This window comes from Lissotriton vulgaris, chromosome 7 (genome assembly GCF_964263255.1).
Source record: "Lissotriton vulgaris chromosome 7, aLisVul1.2, whole genome shotgun sequence".
Taxonomy (NCBI): Eukaryota; Metazoa; Chordata; class Amphibia; order Caudata; family Salamandridae; genus Lissotriton; species Lissotriton vulgaris.
The window spans coordinates 912174624-912192684 of NC_141695.1; positions in this window are offsets into that span (position 1 = coordinate 912174624).

The following is an 18061-nucleotide window of genomic DNA, read 5'->3' on the forward strand; positions in this document are numbered from 1 at the left end:
CCCAAGCTGGAACATTGTCCAGTGCAAACTTAAGCTGGGGGACCAGAAGGAGCGTGGCAGAGGCGTGCAAGTGAGGGCAGCACACTACCAGTACCCCAGAGCCAGAAGGCACGAGAGACCAGCAAATTAAACAAGGTAGGAGGGCAGCAGTGCCCCACCAGGCCCTGGCGGAAGGAGGAAACAGTGAAGTAGGGGAGGAAGAGAACCCTGTCCCGACACAGAGCAGGAGGAGAGTACCAGTGTGCCAGGCAGCCCCAGGAACCGGGGAGAAATCGCAAGTGCGCCTGGCAGCCCCAGAAATCAAGGGAAAGAACCGGAGCTGCAGGCAAAAATGAGCACCCAAGCGACCTCGCTCACAGCGCTGATCCCATTTCTGCCCAAACCAGGTGAACCCCAAATGAAGTGGGAGGACTGGAAAGAGTACTTAAAAAACTACCTGGAAGCATTAGAAGATGAAAGTGGGGAAGAGTTCTCGAGTGCGAGAAAAAAACGAATACTGCTGCATAACCTGGGCCCTGAGGGAATCAGAGTGTTCAAGAACACAGAGCCAGCGACCCAGCAAGTGGCTGACGACGATGTGTACAAACATGCCCTGGAAGACCTGGACACACACTTTCGCCCGGCAGCATGTGTCTCCGTTGATTGTTACAACTTTCAACAGAGAAAACAAGGTGAAGGAGAACCCATCGAAGACTACGTGGCAGCTTTAAGGAGACTAGCGGTCACGTGCAAGTATGGAACACTCCAAGATGATTTTATAAAGGATCAGATTGTGATGCATACCACCAACAAGGCCGTACAGGACAAGTTGTGGTCACATGGCGAAGCGACACTAAAGGAGGTAATCGCGATGGTGAAGAAAGCGGAGCTTTCGAAACCTTGCGCTGAGGCGGCGAAAAGGGAGAATGTGCAGAGAGTGATGGTCAACAAGGTGGATGACGCTGAAGCGTCAGGAAGACACAAAATGGCGCCAGGAGAGAGCAGAGGAACCAGCAAATGGGCGGGAAAACCGGGGCAAACAGGGAAGCAAGCAGGGGACAGCAAAACTGCATGCTACAGGTGCGGAAGTACGAACAACGCGGCCCAAGACAAGCAATGCCCAGCTTTCTGCGCCAAATGCATGTACTGCGGCCTGATGGACCATTACGAAAAGGTGTGTCGGCGTAAAGGGAAGAAGTCGATGGTGAAATTCATTGCACAAACTCAACCAGAAGTAGAATCGGAGAAAGTATCGGATGAGGACTACAGGGTGCTATGCATCGAAAAACAAGTGATGGGAATTGACACCAAGTGCTCTGATAAACCGCGTGCAGACATGCTGATTGGGGGAGTAAAGATAAGAATTGCAATAGACTCGGGGTCCCCATACACCATAGTCCAGGGATCAGTATGGGAAGAAGAATTTAAGCCCATCCTGGGTTCCAAAATGGAACCACCAGACATACGTCCGATCTCGTACACGGAAGACCCCATCCCCATGGTAGGCTACCAGAGCCTGAAGTTTGAATTCAGAGGGAGATCTGCAGTGTGCAAACTGTATGTAGCAGAGAAAGAGAAAAACTAGAGAGGTCCCAAAAGGTTCAACTCTTAAGAAGCCCTTATGTGTATTACCCTGATAACTCACAATGCCGACTTACTAGAAACATATACAAAATTACTAAATTTTAAACATATATTGAAAACATCATAATATCAGAAATCATAAAAAATACATAAAAAATACGTGTCTTTGATTAAAAAACAGTTTATTACAAATCAATAAAATCAATGTCATATAACATCAGTAGTGCCGTACATACAAATAAAGGTTCGGTTTTTGATAAAAAAGGATTGCCGGTATCAGTACAAGGATAAAAATGTCATAAAAGATCACAGTTGTTAAGGGTTGTCGATGCAGCGTTTCGGTATGTAACGATACCACCGTCATCAGGACAAACAATTCTATATAGAAGAAACATACAATTAGATACATTCACTGATTTGTTAAAAGAACATTCTTTCGACCATTTACGCAGCACAAATTTTTTTTCACACATGATTCTATGCGCTTTTCTACAACAAAGATATATTCCCATTGCTAAGTCATTGTGGCACTTAGATTTATGGGGGGCTACACAAGTGGGCTCTTAACTATAGTGACATGACGTCACCCGAAGGTAGCTCTAAGAAAAAATCATGATGCATGCCTGTGAGAAATAGTTATCCCTCTCGTGTTAATTGGAGGTAGCTTAATCGATATCCCTCAATTGATAGAGGATCTGGTCTATTATTTCCAGTGTCACATTTCTTTCTGTAGGAAGCATAAGATTGCATAACTTATCTATTCTTTCTATGGCTGATGTGAAAAAGTTTTTTTTCTCAGAAAACCCCATAGTTTTTTGAGGGCGTATGATATTACCTTTCAAGTTCAGGAACTCAAAGATGGAGAGGGTTATTGCTGGAGGGGGGCCACCGTATTATTTAGAGATTATCGCTAAAATGAAACAGAATAATATATTAAAATATAGCTGGAAAGGCCCAGAATGTGTTTTACAACATATCCAAATGGGTGGCTATTGAACCCATTGCTGGTCTGTGTTCGTTGGGGGAGTTTTCTAAATATACAACATGTTAGCATAAGTCCGTGATTTTATGCCCACAAAGAAGAAATAAATCTCTGGGGAACTTATACTCGGGGTCTGAACTCTTAAAAGCATGATGAATTGAACGATATACTCACCCTTAAAGCAGGGTTATTTGGCCCTCAGTGCAGCGTCACTGAATTCTTTTAAATCTGTTACCAACGATCGGTATCCTTACACAGTGTCTATTTTCAATTGGACCTGTGAAGGATTGCATTTAGCTCATTATTTTTTTATGCAATTTAAGGAGATATTCAAGTTCTATACCTCATTACATGCTTTACTTAGTAGCGCTAGCTTGCTTAAGTTGAATAATCCGGTTATTGAGGAAACTGGAAATATTTAAATAACCCGACTGGGTGTGGTAATCTTTTGTTTGATTTACTGCACTCGTCATTTCACTAGTCTCCTGTGCCTGGGGCTAGACCATCATAGTACCCCTATTCGGACAGTCACTGTCACATCGGTGATTCGAAACAAGCTGAGAAACAATCCCATTATTACCAGCTAGTCGGACAGTTTTCTTAGAGACTCATCGGGGCGAACTTGTTACCTCCCGCATGACCTCTGCCTGTTTTTAAGAAACAACGGAATATAGACTCATGGTAATATGTCATAGTGCTCTGAGCATGTTAATAGCTCGCGTTATCCTAAATATTTACTTTTGTTTTATAACGTGACATGGACTTCTACTTAGGGCGTAATTAATATATTAATACGCAGTGGTCTCTAAGCTTACCTTGTGTTTTTAAATCGGCCTCCCTGCTCCCCTCGCAGCTCCTCTCGTCCTCAATCTGGAAGTGGTTTTGCCCTCACCTCAACTCGCTTGTTTTTTAAGCGAGTTGTCGCGGGAGTTTTCGGATTAAACTCTCGCTCAATTTTAGTAATCGCATTGTGTCAATTATGCGCGGCGCCCAAGCTAAGGACTACATTTGTAGTTCGGGGTATTATCGTGGCGTCCCTCTCAAATTAGATATCACGGGATGAGGGCAATCGCATAATATCAATAATATGCGAAGCTTCAAACGGGAACTACAATTGTAGTTTAATATGATATTTTTCCCGATATTTGATGTTGTTATTTTGTTTAAACATTTTAATTAGAGTTTTTCATTCAATATTGTGCTATATCTAATTTTGGGCACAGTTACTCTCTCATTGTCCATAGAGATACAATGTGAATATAAAAAGGAACACTCAGGACAATTGTGTTAGTTTAATGGAATCATTCTTATTTTATGCAATAACCTCATCTCATGGGTCTATTTAAGCTACAATTTATGGTTTCTCGTTTTTTAGTTAAGTACCTCTTTTGGTGTCCTGGTTCTATGGGCAACCATTTTTATGATGGAGTGAACCGCCATACTACGTGCCAGATTTAGTATGTATAGGATAACAATGGTTTTATGCTGGTTCATATTATCAAAATCTAACTATCGCAGGCTTGCAATTTCAGCCTTTTATTATAAGCAATACTTGTTGTGGACTATTTTGACTTTTTCTGGTACTGGGTCTTATGTGTGAATAGTATCTGACTTTCCTGGAACCTATAGTATCACATTGGCGTGTTTAAAGAATCCTTTCCCAGTCTTCTCTGGTGTTTAGCCCTTCTTTTACAGAATTGAATCTGGACATGAAAAATTGTTCACGTCTCTTACGTTTTGTGTTAATGTCACCTCCTCTCATTGTTTGAGTTATTATTTCTAAGCCATACCATCGTAAGTCATCAATATTGTGACCCGCTGTTGTCCAGTGGTCCGTCAAGAGAGCACCTTTTTTCCTGCAGCGAATGGCCGATTTATGCTCATTCAGTCTCAGCCTGATTTCGCGGGATGTTTCGCCAAAGTATACGTAGTCACATGGACATTTAATTAGATATACCATGTTTTTAGATCTACAGTTGATGAATGATTTGATGTTATGTTTAGTTTTTTTGTGTTCCACGCAGTGGCCCCTGATAATGTTTCCACAGTTCGAACAGTTACTGCATGGAAACGTCCCTTCAGGGAGTGGGTTCTTGTAAATAGTCATTTGGGTTTTTTGGTTGTCTTCTCTGTAGGTATGACTAAGCTGTTCCTAATGGTCCGGTTCCCTCGGAAGGCAAACATCGGTTTTGGCACTTGATCTTTATTCTTTTTTGTTACTAAGTTCCAGTTGCGGTTGAGTGGCCCCTGATAATGTTTCCACAGTTCGAACAGTTACTGCATGGAAACGTCCCTTCAGGGAGTGGGTTCTTGTAAATAGTCATTTGGGTTTTTTGGTTGTCTTCTCTGTAGGTATGACTAAGCTGTTCGTAATGGTCCGGTTCCGTCGGAAGGCAAACATCGGTTTTGGCACTTGATCTTTATTCTTTTTTGTTACTAAGTTCCAGTTGCGGTTGATTATGTTTTTAATCTTATTACTCACTCCACTGTAGTTGCTCACAAATACTAACCTCTTTTCTGTTTGTGAATCTTTTTCTTTTTCTTTAAAGAGATTCTCTCTGTTGAAGTATCTAGCTCTCTTAAAGGCTTGTTTGTTGGACATCCTTGTTGGATAACCTCTATCTATTAATTTTGTGGATAGTGCATCTGCGTGTTTTAAAAAATCTTTATTTTGTGAGCAATTGCATTTTAGTCTTAAAAACTGTCCGAATTGAATATTATTTTTCAGACAGGGTGGGTGGTGACTTTGATAGTGGAGCATCGTATTTCTATCTGTTTTTTTAGTGAACAGTTCAACTTGTAAGATACCAGACTCATGTTTGATTACTATGTCCAGAAATGCACATTTTTGTAGGTCATAGTGGCTTGTGAATCTAAGATTTTTATCATCTAAATTTAGCCAAGAGATAAAATCTTCTAAGATCTCTACGGGTCCTGTCCAGATAAAAAAATATTGTCTGTATAGCGGGACCATACCGTGATGTTTTAAAAAAAAGGGGGCAACAGAATTAAAAATGTGCGTTTCTTCAAATTGTGCCACGTACAGGCATGCCAAGCTGGGAGCACAGGTGGCTCCCATGCTGGTAATAAGAAAAGTAACAAGCTAAGAAACAATGTGGCCAAGTATAATCCTGAATTCACCTACCCGTGCTTACAAAAAGACTACTACGATCGACCTAGAGAAATGCCCCAATACCGCAAACCATGGCAACAACATCAGGGAAATACCTATCAAAAAAAGAAGGTTGCATTCTTTGACACTTCTTACACCAGCTCTGATAGCAAGACAGAAATATAGAGTGACAACAGAAATAATGGTACATGAAACACCAAAAGGCCCTAATAAGACATCCCTCCCTTTTTTAGAACAACGACAGAATTTTGTCCAACAGAGAGGGAGAGGGAGGGGCAAATACCAGCCTCAACCTCAATACCAACACAGACCATATACCAGAAGCCAGAAGACCTGGGACATCTAAAAAAAAGCCCCTGTTATCAATCTGTCCGACATAGATCTGTCCCCTGTAGAAATAAAATTACTTGAGAAAGGTCTAGGATACGCAATAACATCCCCAGTTGACAAATTTAGTTTAGAAAGGGACCTTCAAAACTTTTTTAGAAAGGTGAGACTTATGTCATTTTTTGAAGATAAAGAAAGACCAGCATCTCTTAACAAATCGGGCCTCAAACCCAAATCTATTTGGACCCCACAACTAGGTCAAATTGATAAACAGATCGAAGCCTTTCGAAATAGCAGTCACCAAAAGTGTCTCTGACGTGTTAGATCAAAGAAATTGGGTAGATTTTCACCTTAGCAAAATAGAAAAGAAAGCCCTTACCAAATTAGAAAATAGCCAGGAACTTACTATCAAACCGGCTGATAAAGGCGGAAGCATTGTGGTTATGTCCACCACACAATACAATGAGAAAATGAAACTACTGCTTAACAATAATGACCATTATCAAAAGTCAAGCAGAAAGGATTGGTCGGAGCTTGAAAAAAGCGTAAAAAGAATGTTAGACTTTGCAAAAGAGGATGACACTATATGTGACGAGGAGTATACATTTTTACTTAATATCAACCCTACGATACCAGCACTATATGGACTTCCAAAAATCCATAAAAACCCAACAGATCCTCCTATGAGACCCATAGTGTCAAGCTTTGGTTCTCTTACAGAACCATTAAAGACACAGCTGCTATCATCAAAAAAGTAGAGAATTTACCCTTCAACCCTGACTCACAATATTTAGTAACATTAGACATAGAGGCGTTATACACCAACATACCTCAAGATAACACTATTGAAATGATTAGAAGTCTACTTTGTCAAGGAGACCATGATCCTACACCTCATGAATCATTTATCATTGACTGTATAACCATGGTTCTGAAAAATTATATTTTTTTATTTGATAAAGAATTCTATAAACAGACAAAGGGTACCAGCATGGGAGCCACCTGTGCTCCCAGCTTGGCATGCCTGTACGTGGCACAATTTGAAGAAACGCACATTTTTAATTCTGTTGCCTCTTTTTTTGAAAACATCACGGTATGGTCCCGCTATATAGACAATATTTTTTTTATCTGGACAGGACCCGTAGAGATCTTAGAAGATTTTATCTCTTGGCTAAATTTAGGTGATAAAAATCTTAGATTCACAAGCCACTATGACCAACAAAAATGTGAATTTCTGGACATAGTAATCAAACATGAGCCTGGTATCTTACAAGTTGAACTGTTCACTAAAAAAACAGATAGAAATACGATGCTCCACTATCAAAGCCACCACCCACCCTGTCAGAAAAATAATATTCCATTCGGACAGTTTTTAAGACTAAAACGCAATTGCTCACAAAATAAGATTTTTTAAAACACGCAGATGCACTATCCACAAAATTAATAGATAGAGGTTATCCAACAAGGATGGTCAAACAAGCCTTTAAGAGAGCTAGATACTTCAACAGAGAGAATCTCTTTAAAGAAAAAGAAAAAGATTCACAAACAGAAAAGAGATTAGTATTTGTGAGCAACTACAGTGGAGTGAGTAATAAGATTAAAAACATAATCAACCGCAACTGGAACTTAGTAACAAAAAAGAATAAAGATCAAGTGCCAAAACCGATGTTTGCCTTCCAACGGAACCGGACCATTAGGAACAGCTTAGTCCATACCTACAGAGAAGACAACCAAAAAACCCAAATGACTATTTACAAGAACCCACTCCCTGTAGGGACGTTTCCATGCAGTAACTGTTCGAACTGTGGAAACATTATCAAGGGCCACTGCGTGGAACACAATAAAACAAAACATAACATCAAATCATTCATCAACTGTAGATCTAAAAACATGGTATATCTAATTAAATGTCCATGTGACTACGTATACATTGGCGAAACATCCCGCGAAATCAGGCTAAGACTGAATGAGCATAAATCGGCCATTCGCTGCAAGACAAAAAAGGTGCTCCCTTGACGGACAAATGGACAACAGCGGGTCACAATATTGATGACTTGCGATGGTGTGACTTAAAAATAATAACTCAAACAATGAGAGGAGGTGACATTAACACAAAACGTAAGAGACGTGAACAATTTTTCATGTCCAGATTCAATTCTGTAAAAGAAGGGCTTAACACCAGAGAAGACTGGGAAAGGATTCTTTAAACACACCAATGTGATACTATAGGTTCCAGGAAAGTCAGATACTATTCACACATAAGACCCAGTACCAGAAAAAGTCAAAATAGTACACAACAAGTATTGCTTATAATAAAAGGCTGAAATTGCAAGCCTGCGATAGGTAGATTTTGATAATATGAACTAGCATAAAACCATTGTTATCCTATACATACTAAATCTGGCACGTAGTATGGCGGTTCACTCCATCATAAATATGGTTGCCCATAGAACCAGTACTCAACTTTCAGAATACCTCTCTTTCAATGTTATATTAAATCGAAAAAACCCAAAAGAGGTGCTTAACTAAAAAATGAGAAACCAAAAATTGTAGCTTAAATAGACCCATGAGATGAGGTTATTGCATAAAATAAGAATGATTCCATTAAACTAACACGATTGTCCTGAGTGTTCCTTTTTATATTCACATTTTTAACTCTACGGACAATGAGAGAGTAACTGTGCACAAAATTAGATATAGCACAATATTGAATGAAAAACTCTAATTAAAATGTTTAAACAAAATAACAACATCAAATATCGGGAAAAATATCATATTAAACTACAATTGTAGTTCCCATTTGAAGCTTCGCATATTATTGATATTATGTGATTGCCCTTATCCCGCGATATCTAATTTGAGAAGGACGCCACGATAATTAAGCATGGGCGAATTTGGGGGGCGTGGCTAGCCGAGCAGCGAGATGGCCGCTCTTTGAGTGAGCTCCGCCGGCTACTCCGATTGATCCTTGCATAATCCTGTTCCTGGCGACTGCGGAACCCCACACCTCCCGGGTTCTGCTACCTACACCCTGGTGATCCTCCGACCCGAGTTGGGAGCGCGGGGACGGTTCCCCTTCGAAGCGGAGATGGACTACTTTTTTGCCGGCTGGCGGGCTGGTCCTGACCCGCGCCGGAAGTGCCTCTCGCTGGAAGCCGCGAGACACTGGGGGCCGCGGCTGTGGAGGCCCCAGCTGATTGAGCGGTAATTGCCGTGGGCACCTCGCTGTTAAACCCCCACTGCTGCCGACGGAGAGTTACCCTGGCGGAAGGCTGCGGGGAGATAGCGGAGACCGGCGCGGCTTGGCAGAACAGCCGCGCCGTGGTGCAGTGATCCTTCAGCCGCCGAAGGCGGCGCTGGCCAGTGTCGAGCCCGGTGGAGATCGGAGCAGTTGGCCTGCGCCAGCTACATCAAGGCGACGACCGGAGAGGAGGTGAGAGGGTGCCAAGGAGGGACGAGGAGCCCTGTCGATCCTGCCGTTCCGCAGCAGCGCCGGGACCTCCCGCTGATCTTCAGCTCGGCGGGACACACAATTGCACGCACGGAGAGGCGCCTTGCAGCCCTGAATCCCCTGAGCCCCGGTGCTGCGCTTTTCTAGTGGTGTGAGCGGACCCCTCATTACACTGCGGGAGCCCGCCACTTTGAATCCGGAGAAGGCCCTAGTTAAACGCTGAAGCTTGCTGAGCTCACTGGGCACCTACAGAGGTCACTAAAGCGGCTGGCCCTACTTGCCGCGTGTGAATAGTCACGCCTGGCGCGCACTGGCACCGCCTGGACAGTCACGTTCATACGGGACACTTGCTAGCGGTGGCACAGAGGGGTGCTGCCCCATTGCGTGGCCGGTGGATATCTCTAGATTGCTGAGATGGGGAAAAATGACGCCAAACAGCCTAAGCTGACTTTTGACAGTAGAAAGCCACCGAAGAACGCGACAATGGAGCCGGATGTTGGCGCATCGTCATCGCAGGGTGCTGCCCCGGACATAGATTTTGGGGCCCTCATCATGGAGGTGAGGACCAGCCTGAAGAGCATAGATGCAAAACTTGATACCATGACGGCGCAACTCGAAACCGTGAAGGCTAAGGTGGACACCCACGAGAAGAGACTGGACTGTCTCAAAAATAGGCAAACTGAATGCTGCGAATTCCAGCAACAGGCTAAGCGGCACATCACGACGCTGGAGCGGGAACTCGACAATTTGCGCGCCAAGTCGGACGATTTGGAAGCGCGCTCCAGAAGATCCAACATCCGCATTACGGGCATTCCAGAGACTACAAACACGGGAAAGATGGAATCGTTTGTGTCGAGCCTCCTGCATGAACTGTTCGACCCGGACTTGTCCCCGGTGTTCACGGTGGAGAGGGCACACAGGTCCCTGGGGAAGAAACCCCCGGTGGGAGCCCCACCGCGTCCGATCCTGGCTAAACTACTTAACTACCAAGATAGGGACGTCATTCTACGTTTGGCGAGAGAGAAGGGTAAGATCACGCATCAGGGTAATCACATCTCCTTCTACCCAGATTTCACCCCTCTGGTGCAAGCGGCTCGGAAGGAATTCTTACCAGCGAAGAAAGTTCTACTACAAGCCGGCGTGCCCTACTCTCTCCTATACCCGGCAAAGCTGAAGGTCCACCACGAAAACACCTCTCACTTCTTCACTGACACCAAATCAGCCCTCAAATTCGCTAAACACATTTGTGCTGGGGCCAGGAGAAAATCGCCAAGACTCGAGGAAGCTTCGGAGCACCTGAGTGACAACGACTGAGGTCTCTGACATGCTCACCCTGCAAGGCTGCAAATTTACTCTTTGTGTCACAGTTGAAAGCCGGATTGAACTCTCGCACAGGTTTGCTCCTCCCGAACTGACTAATTGGGGGTAAGTTACTGAGACGCCATTGTGCACCAGCTTGTGCTGCCGTCTCCGCGCTCCCACTGGGACACTGGTTGGCTGCGGACCTTGAGGACTACGGGGTGGGGGCACTGCCAGAACCCAGGACCACTAAAGTTTGATAGTAGCCACCCCGCGTATACGGGGGTGTTAGCCGAGCGCACCACGCCTCATGGGGTGCCTCCCTTTGTTGTTGATGTTGGGGTATTTCCACGCATTGCGTACATGTTACTGGGATATGTCACGACCTGATTGGGGGGTTGCTGAGGGAAGGGGGTGGAGGGGGGGTTTTCATATGTTGCGAGTTTTGGTTCGTATTGGGTGCAATGTACTACTACACATGCCTATATTTCTATGCGCTGGGTCTGCGGATATGGTGTCTAGGTGCCAGGATGGCTTCCGGGGGCGGGGTTATGGGATGGGGGTTCGGGGCTGTCAAATGCTTTAATGGGAGGTATCAAACTCTGGACTTGGAACATTAGAGGCCTTGGGGACTTCAAAAAAGCCCGTTTGCTGCATGGCGTGTTGTCAAGACACAATGTAGATATTTGCTTCCTACAAGAAACACATCTGAATGTCACCCCCTCAGCTAGATTGAAGAATTCAAGATGGGCGCACGTTTATTCTTCCATTTACTCAAATTATGCGAGGGGCGTAGCTATACTCATTCGCAGAGGGTTGGATTGGCGGGAGTACTCCCATGTGAGGGATGCGGAGGGAAGATATGTCCTGCTCCATGGGGCTTTACAGGGGCGACCCATTGTCCTAGCTGCAATCTATGGCCCGAATGTGGATGATCCTGACTTTTTTAGAAATGTTTGGGCGAAAATTGTGTTGCTGGATTGCCAGACGGTTGTGTTGGGGGGGGATTTCAACGTTGTGTTAAATGATGACACGGATCGCAGAGGTGTGAGCAGACCGCAGCACACTAGAGCGCGTCAAGCGATCTCTGATATCATGAGTGAGGGTCTACTTTCAGATGTGTGGCGAGTTAGAAATCCGGGTGCGAAAGTAGGGACCTGCTACACCTATCATAAGGCTGCTTGGTCGCGACTAGATTTCTGGTTGGTGTCTCCTGAGGTTGCGACATGGGTGTCAAATGTTGATATTATGGCTAGATCACTATCAGACCATGCTCCGTGTATGTTGGTATTGCATCCCCCCGACGCTGCACATAGGGCGTTCCAATGGCGCCTTCCCCCACACGCGCTCACAGACCCTGTGTTTGTAGAGGTGATCAGAGAGGATATCACTAATTACTTTGCTGAGAATGCTGGGTCTGCCACTTCTGAAGCCATCGTGTGGGATGCATTTAAAGCTGTTATAAGGGGTCAATGTATTGCACGAAAAGCAGGGGTCCTACGCACCATAAGAGACGCGTTAGCTAAACTTGAGGGGGAACTGAAGGACCTAGATGTTGCTTTTAGCTCCGACCCATCGTTGGCGACTGCTGGCGCTCTGAAAGCTAAACTGTTGGCATTTAATGAGGAGGCGGAGCGAGAGGTGCGGTTTCTAGGGAAGCAGGCAGAGGCGCGCAGGTATGGGGAGGGAGATAGGCCAAGCAGGACTCTTGCCAGACTGATTGCTCCTCGCACACAGTCGAACTACATACACACTATCTATGATAACACCGGACGTCTAGTAGTAGGCCAAGAGGCGGTGTTAGGCGCCTTCGCAGACTTCTATGCTACCCTGTACACCTCAAGACAGCCCACGACACCGGCGTCACTGCGAGACTTCCTTGACTCCATAGCACTCGTGTGGTTCAACAACAACCACAGACAATACATGGACCTCACCGTCACAGTGCAAGATATCGCCCAGGTGATTAAAAGCATGCCGGCCAATAAAGCTCCTGGCCCAGATGGCCTGACCACCTCCTTTTATAAAACCTACGTGGCTGAACTAGCGCCGAGACTACACTCTGTGTTTGTCGAGGCTCTCGAGTCAAATTCCCTCCCAGACTCCATGCGTGAGGCTCTCATTGTCACGCTCCTCAAGCCAGACAAAGATGAACAACAGCTGGACTCTTACAGGCCCCTGTCCCTTATAAACGTAGATGCCAAGATATACGCAAAAGTAATTGCCGATAGATTACAACCGATGTTGCCGATGATAGCGCTCCCAGATCAATCGGGATTCATCCCTGGCCGAGCAACATCACATAATCTCAGAACGATCTTTTCGGTCCTTCACTATCTACACCCGTCAGTACAGGCAGCGGTGGTGTTTCTGGACGCCACCAAAGCCTTCGACTCCTTAGAATGGCCCTACCTCTTCAGTGTACTGAGGCGGATGGGATTCAGCCAAAACTTCATGACCCTTATCAAGCTCATCTACACGAAACCCAGAGCCCGAGTGAGCGTTAATGGTCTCGTCTCCAAGCCATTCGATGTCTCAAGGGGTACTAGGCAGGGCTGCCCTCTGTCCCCGCTCCTCTTTGCGATTGCGATGGAGCCACTTGCGGCTCGAGTGCGGCAGCACCACACTGCCATGGGCATCGGATTCAGTGCTAGAAGCTTACTGATCTCGCTGTACGCGGACGATGTCACCTTGTACGTCCTGAACCCTAAAGACAACCTGAGCCCACTACTTCGGGAATTTGTGAGATTTGAGGGTTTGGCAGGGATATCCATTAATTGGTCGAAGTCAGTGGCCTTCCCCCTGACGGAGAGCACTGTTAGACCTGCCCCTGACTACCCCCTCAGGTGGGAGACGGAAGCTGTCAAGTATTTGGGCATCTGGATCAGCCGAGATGTGCAGGAGTTGTGGTCGCTGAATTTTGGTAGGGCGGTGGACTGGTTGGAAGGAAAGGTCGAAGTCTGGAATAGGCTACCGCTGTCCCTGGTCGCTAGAATTGCACTGGCCAAAATGGTGGTCCTTCCCAAATTCTTGTACTTGTTCGTCAACGTACCACTACCTATGACAACGCACTTCCACACCCGGGTCCGCTCGCTGCTGCTGAAACTGGTGTGGGCCGGCGGCCAAGCCAGAGTCTCCTGAGACCTACTCACGCTTCCGCTCAGACAGGGAGGCCTGGGGGCCCCGGACTTGAAGCTCTATTCACTCTGTGCGCAAGCTCAGTTCCTGCATTTCTGGGCCTACCCCACCCCCTACCAGCCGCATGTGGCGGTGGAACTGGCAGTGGTCGCCCCCTTGCCATTACGAGTGGCACTATATGGAGAGGTTACATGCCCGTCGCGTGAGGTAGACACAGTGGAAATGGTCCGCTGGTCCTGGCGAGAACTTCAGAAACGAGTTGGTCTCTCCCTGCTTTATGCGCCGGCGGTTCCTCTGAGGGGCAACCCGATGCTGCCTTGTTTGACGGCAAGAGGTGACATCCTCACTATCCGTGGGAATCGACTTCTCACCTTCGCTGACCTATATCCAGATGGCTCATTTTTCGAGATGCCTGCGGATGGGGATGACCAGCCCTGCACGTTTGCTGACAAATTACTATATCATTCCCTTAGGGAATCTTGCAAGAAGATAGGACCGTGCTTCCCGGAAGAGCCTTGCGCCCTAGCCGCCCTCCAAAACTTGCTCTCACGACCTTCCCCTAAGAAGCTGGTGTCCAGATTATATAACTGCATGCAGGAACAAGCCCCGGTGACAGTAGCCACGGCCAAAACCGCTTGGGCTGAGGACCTGGGGGACCTGCTGCCAGATGACGCATGGGAGTATTGCTGCGCGCAACTCACAGCTCTATCCCCAAGTTACCGACTGCGGCTTATCCACTTCAAATTCCTACACAGATACTACCGCACTCCGACACTGCTACGCCGAATGCTGGAAATGTGGGGGTGACGATGCAACCTTTATTCATGTGGCTTGGAGCTGCCCCAAGCTGAGGGCATACTGGTCAGAGATCTTCAATGCCATCAATCAAATCACACAAAGGAGTGACTCACCGTCTCCACTGCTGGGATTGCTGGGGTATGTTAAGAACACTGAGCCCTGCGACAGGAAACTACATGCATTACTCCTGTTATATGCCAAACGACAGATCGCTCTACACTGGGGCAGGCCGGCCCTCCCCACACTCGAGAGCTGGATCAGGGATGTGACTTACGGCCACACACAACTGACGCACTATTGGGAGACCATGCCCACCGCTTCCAGACCCACTGACATATGGGGCCCGTTTGTACAGTGGACTACAGAACGCACGGCCCCTGACTCCCCAGGTACCTCACGTGCTACGAGTATTTCAGACGACATGGGCTAAAGGTACGCGCTGCGTAGGTTAATGATTGGGGTCCCGCTGTCCCGCGCTTACACTGACAGGAACTGCCCAGACGCAAGTTGTGCGTTTACTGCCTCCACTGACCCGGATGGAGTCCCCTGCCCCCCCCCCCGTCCTACCGGTCCTCCTGTGGACAATTCACTACCCCTCCCCCCCTCCCCCCCACCCCATACGTCCTTCGCTAATTCGTACACAGCCAAGATGCCTTTCCGTGCCCGCCCTGAACATGGCTGGCCCTCTATCTGGACAACCTGTGGCAGGCCCGCACGACCCCTTTGTGTACTGGAGTGTTGTATGGATGCTGTTTCCAAGTACTTGCACCTATGTTTGGAGTTTATGGTTTAGCTTGTTGGGGGGTCCTGTTGGGAGAAAAATGGTGCTGACAGACACATCCTTTTTATAGGCTGCTGCGGCGGGTGGTTGACTGCTGCTTACTCAGGGGCGGCTTCATTGATTTTCGCTATCTTTCAATTGTCAGCAGCACTGTAAGAAAAGTAAGACCGTTTACTCGCTAGAGATGCACTGTAAACACTGAAGATTTTATTGTATCTTAAGTTTACCTCTGAAGGATCAACCCGGCCGGATGATGGCCTCTGAGATATTTCTATGTAATCTTTGTATAACCTGCCTGATAGCGGCCTGCCTCCGGGTTGTTGGCGTGACGCAGTGTGCATCTTCTTTTTCATTTGTTCATAATAAATGTCTTACGACAAAAAAAAAAAAAATAAAAAAAAAAAAAGCATGGCCGAATTTTGCGAATCTGGCGTTCGCGAATTTTGCGAATTTGCGAACTCGCAATCCGCAAAATACACGAATTCTCGCAAATTTGCGGATTTTTTTTGTGTTCGCAAGGATTTCTGCCAGTTCGCAAGGATTTCTGACAGTTCGCGAGGGTTTTGTAACAGTTCGCAATTGCGAACTTACATGTCGGCTCGCAACGGTCACGATTATGTTGTTTCTGCGTCTGGTTCATGATCATAGGTTCCCAGCACCCTCTGTTTCACCCCTGCCACCCTCTGTTTTACCCATGCCACCCTCTGGTACATCAATGCCTTATGCCACCCTCTGGTTCATCATCACTGTAGATTATGGGGGGAAAAAGCAAGCACACCTGCCTGCTTCAACTGACATGAATTAATTTGGGGTTGATTTATTAATGTGTCACTGTTTTAAAATTCCAGTCTGGCACCTGCTTCCTTATCTGTAATTTGCTTTCTGTTACAGTGCAATTTTTTTTTCCAGGACCTTTGTGGCCTACTTGTAGCTATTCTATGAGCCTGCTGTGAGGGTCAGAGCAGGGTCATACAATTGTTGCAACTAGCAACTGAACTCTGGAGGGGCCCTTGTCAGGAAGCACTACAGGGAACGGTTACTAATGATGAGTTTGAACTTTTGAACCTGCTTTCACTTTTGCAAAACTCGTTTTTCTGCAGAGCAGCATTACAGCAACTTTAATGCCCCACCAAGCTTATATGAGAAAGTTGATTTCTAATCCAAAAGTTATCCAAATAAAATCAAAAGGCCTCAAATCTAAAAAAGTGCAGGCAAATGTCAACCTGAGGAGTTATTCTGATAAAAATAATCATTTTCAGAAGGTCTATGCTGCTTTCTAGTAGATTTCTTGTGCAGAATTGCAATTTTTGTAATTTCGCGAGTGCGAAATTGTTGCTGCCCGCCGCACCTACATGTTCGCAATTGCGAACTTACACCGCAAAGAAAAAAAATCCGCCGCGTGCGAATTTGCGGATTTTGCGGGAAATTCGCGAATCTCGCGGATTGCGAATTTACCGAAAATCCGCAAAATCCGCGAGCGTAACGGATTTTCCGCCCATGCTTAACGATAATACCCCAAACTACAAATGTAGTCCTTAGCTTGTGCGCCGCGCATAATTGACACAATTACTAAAATCGGGTGAGAGTTTAATCCGAAAACTCCCGCGATAACTCGCTTAAAAAACAAGCGATTTGAGGTGAGGGCTAAACCACTTCCAGATTGAGGACGAGAGGAGCTGCGAGGGGAGCAGGGAGGCCAATTTAAAAACACAAGGTAAGCTTAGAGACCACTCCCTATTAATATATTAATTACCCCCTAAGTAGAACTCCATGTCACCTTATAAAACGAAAGTAAATATTTAGGATAACGCGAGCTATTAACATGCTCAGCGCACTATGACATATTACCATGAGTCTATATTCCGTTGTTTCTTAAAAACAGGCAGAGGTCATGCAGGAGGTAACAAGTTCGCCCCGATGAGTCTCTAAGAAAACTGTCCGACTAGCTGGTAATAATGGGATTGTTTCTCAGCTTGTTTCGAATCATCAACGTGACAGTGACTGTCCGAATAGGGGTCATATGATGGTCTAGCCCCAGGCACAGGAGACTAGTGAAATGACGAGTGCAGTAAATCAAACAAAAGATTACCACACCCAGTTGGGGGTTTTAAGTATTTCCTGTTTCCTCAATAACCGGATTATTCAACTTAAGCAAGCTAGCGCTACTAAGTAAAGCATGTAATGAGGTATAGAACTTGAATATCTCCTTAAATTGCATAAAAAAATAATGAACGAAATGCAATCCTTCACAGGTCCAATTGAAAATAGACACTGTGTAAGGATACCGATCGTTGGTAACAGATTTAAAAGAATCCAGTGACGCTGCACTGAGGGCCAAATAACCCTGCTTTAAGGGTGAGTATATCGTTCAATTCATCATGCTTTTAAGAGTTCAGACCCGAGTATAAGTTCCCCAAAGATTTATTTCTTCTGTTTAGGCATAAAATCACGGACTTATGCTAACATGTTGTATATTTAGAAAACTCCCCCAACGAACACAGACCAGCAATGGGTTCAATAGCCACCCGTTTGGATATGTTGTAAAACACAGTCTGGGCCTTTCCAGCTACATTTTAATATATTATTCTG